The sequence below is a fragment of the Notothenia coriiceps genome, unplaced genomic scaffold (assembly GCF_000735185.1).
Source record: "Notothenia coriiceps isolate Sejong01 unplaced genomic scaffold, NC01 NC01_scaffold00000731, whole genome shotgun sequence".
Lineage (NCBI taxonomy): Eukaryota > Metazoa > Chordata > Actinopteri > Perciformes > Nototheniidae > Notothenia > Notothenia coriiceps.
In genome coordinates, this window is record NW_011333432.1 from 1 (window position 1) to 3,693 (window position 3,693).

Below are 3,693 nucleotides of genomic sequence, written 5' to 3' on the forward strand. Positions count from 1 at the left end.
TCCTGTCTCTCCCCTGTCCTGTGTCAGTTTGTCTTGTTTGTTTCCACCTGTTCCCACTCACCTCATGTTTAAATAGTCCTGTCTCTCCCCTGTCCTGTGTCAGTTCGTCTTGTTTGTTTCCACCTGTTCCCACTCACCTCATGTTTAAATAGTCCTGTCTCTCCCCTGTCCTGTGTCAGTTCGTCTTGTTTGTTTCCACCTGTTCCCTCTCACCTCATGTTTAAATAGTCCTGTCTCTCCCCTGTCCTGTGTCAGTTCGTCTTGTTTGTTTCCACCTGTTCCCACTCACCTCATGTTTAAATAGTCCTGTCTCTCCCCTGTCCTGTGTCAGTTCGTCTTGTTTGTTTCCACCTGTTCCCACTCACCTCATGTTTAAATAGTCCTGTCTCTCCCCTGTCCTGTGTCAGTTCGTCTTGTTTGTTTCCACCTGTTCCCACTCACCTCATGTTTAAATAGTCCTGTCTCTCCCCTGTCCTGTGTCAGTTTGTCTTGTTTGTTTCAACCTGTTCCCACTCACCTCATGTTTAAATAGTCCTGTCTCTCCCCTGTCCTGTGTCAGTTTGTCTTGTTTGTTTCCACCTGTTCCCACTCACCTCATGTTTAAATAGTCCTGTCTCTCCCCTGTCCTGTGTCAGTGCGTCTTGTTTGTTTCCCCGAATGGTCGTGCCATGCCTCAGCTCTCTCATGTCAGGTTTTGTTGTTTTGTTTATTTTATAGGCTTAAGTTTTTATTAAGTCCTCTTTTTGTTACGTTTAGTTTTTTCCTCCTTATGAGCGCCTTTTGTTATTTCCACTACCTATTCTGTTAAGAGGGACTACCTGATTTGTGAAAATAAATACACTCTTTTTTATTACATTCAAGACTTTGTCTCTGGGTCGTGCATTTGGGTTCATCTGTTTGTGTCGAGGTATTGATAGTTTTTTCTGTAAAGCGACCTTGGGTCCCCTGAAAGGCGCTATATAAATCTAAGTTATTATTATTATCATTATTATCATGTCCAAGCCAAGGAGCTTGGGACCTAAGATTTACATCGACATAACTACAGTGTAGCTACAGTATGTACGAATTACAAGAAAAGCCTTGAATCTTGAGAATGAATCATTTCTGGAACTTTATCCTGTCTGAGCCCTTTTCCTCCCTGTTGGGAAAATACTGAATGTTCTCTTCTAATATCAGAGTACACATGATAACAAAGGCCCTAGGTAGCTGTGTACGTAGCTGTGTACTTACATAGAAGAAGCTCAAGAGACACTGCGTTGAACATATGATAGCTATGTTCAACGATTAAACATGACACAGCCCCTAGGGAGATAGACATGACTGTCATGTTTATTGCTTACGTGGGTCTCAGCTAATCTGAAGTAAACATTGAATACTGCTTTCTATTCCTCCATCTTGTGACTGTGTAACTCCCTCTCTTGGATATCAGCATGTGAAGGACACTGTTCAGGAACTAGTTGATGCTCTGTGTGTGATGACTACTTCCATTCTGGAGAGGATCACAGATACATGGATCCTGAGATTGAAGCTCAAGCCGGTGACGAGGGATTATTAACATTTAGAAGTATTTAGAAAAGAACTTTTGAGAAAAAATTCTGAAAAGACAGAATTTTTTGATTTTTAGAAAAAATACAGAATTTTTTGATTTTTAGAATAAAAGTCAGGATTTTTTTTTTTAAAAAACAGATTTAAAAAAAAAAAAGACAGAATATTTTTGATTTTTAGAAAAAAGACAGGATTTTGAAAAAAAGACAGAATTTTGAGATTTTTTGAAAAAAGACAAGATTTATAAAAAAGACAGAATTTTGAGATTTTTATGGAAAAAGACAGAATTTTGAGATTTTGAAAAAAAAGACGAATTTTTAGATTTTTAGAAAAAAAGTCAGGATTTTCTAGAAAAAAGACAGAATTTTGAGATTTTTAGATAAAAGACAGGATTTTGAAAAAAAGACAGAATTTGAAGATCTTTTGAAAAAATTCTGTCTTTTTTACAACCATGATTTTTTCTAACCGTGAAGGACACTGTTCAGGAACTAGTTGATGCTCTGTATGTGATGACTACTTCCATTCTGGAGAAGATCACAGATATGGATCCTGATGTTGAAGCTCAAGCCTCCCTTCCTCACCCTGCTGATGGAGAAGACGAAGCCCGGCTGTCCGGTGCAGGTTCCCATGAAGCAGAAGCGCAGCTGCCAGTAGAACCAGTGCTCGCAGATGAAGGTGATGAGCGACAGAGCCATGGCGGCGCCCAGCATGTAGAAAACCCCCGCCATGTTGTCAATATCCAGCTGACTGGACATCACCTCGTTCTTCTCGTGGTGGCAGATTCCCGTCAGCCAGAGCGACTCCAGCTCCTCCATCTCACCTGGAGGATAAGAGAAGATTAAGACTTGTGCAGGAGTAACAAGAAGTTACAATAAACACAGGGGTTTATCTAGGAAAATATAGTTTGAGGGCAATACTGTGGCGCTGATTTTGTATATAAGATGTATCAGTTCAGGCGAGAGCATGACGCCCGTAAACAAGATGGCGCCTCAAACAACGTCACGTGGGAGCTCCGTAAAAACAGAGCTGTCTAACACTCTATTCAACACAATTTATACATTTTTGGAGTAATTATAATGTTTTTGACAAACAGAAATATTGTTTTCTGGCATCACTTAAAAATTCGAAGGGGATAATCAGCATTTTGGTATGAGGGCGCACGCTGAAAGTTACCCGGTTTAGACAAAACCCTGAAGCATAATAATAATTTGTTTATTTGCCGGCTCGTAGTCCGATTGTGAACCCGGAAATGTTGAGAACCTAAAAGTTTTATGTAACAAAAGTATAGTACGGGTCCCCAGCACATAGAAAATGCCGGATGCTAACTTCCTCATATTTGCACAACAAGCATAAGTGCATATGTAGACAATAGCTAACAAATGGCTTCACCGATTTGGACAATTTCTGAGTGGTTTTGGAGGTTATTGAGGGTGTTGAATCAAACTCTGACATTTTAAAGATGAATATTGGCAGTTTTGAGTCCCCTAAAACGTTGAAATTGACCCAAAATGCATCAAAATCAGCCCACCACCACCAGATGTACAATTATGGTCCCACTTATCCAGAAAATGTTATTTTTTAAACATGTTTTTGACGTAATTGATTATATTGTTCATTTTATTTGTTTGTAAAAAGTTATTTAGAGAATATTTGTTATAATGTTTTTGCCAATTTCTTTCAGAAGAAAAATAGTAAGGACAGAGGAAAGGAGGTTAAAGGAGGCGAGACAAGATCATGTCGGGAAGTGAAATAAAGAAAGGGTGGGAAACTAAAAAGGAGGATGTGATGTAACATCAGGATGGTGTATTTGGAGGACACGAGGGATGGAGATATGATGCAACAGAAGAAGAAGAGAGGAGGGAAGATGGCGGGCAGACGGTGGGATAAAGGAGGGGGGGGCCTTGAATGTTGCAGTTCTGCAGACAGGAACAGATAAAGCCATTGGTCACATGTTAATTATCTTTTTTTGCTCTCATTCCTGCAAATAATTGAGTCTTTTTACAGCTTTAGGCGTCAATGCAAACTGTAAGGAAACAAGTCTTAATTTGTATGCCTGTGCACGTATGTGTGTGTGTGTGTGTGTGTGTGTGTGTGTGTGTGTGTGTGTGTGTGTGTGTGTGTGTGTGTGTGTGTTTGTGTGTGTGTGTG

The 3,693-nt window shown here is 39.9% G+C and overlaps 1 pseudogene; it reads right to left on the minus strand.

Moving 5' to 3' along the window:
- Window positions 1-2,062: 2,062 nt before the first annotated feature.
- On the minus strand, window positions 2,063-2,365 carry LOC104957165 (glutamate receptor ionotropic, NMDA 2B pseudogene; annotated as a pseudogene).
- Between the last annotated feature and the right edge of the window lie 1,328 nt (window positions 2,366-3,693).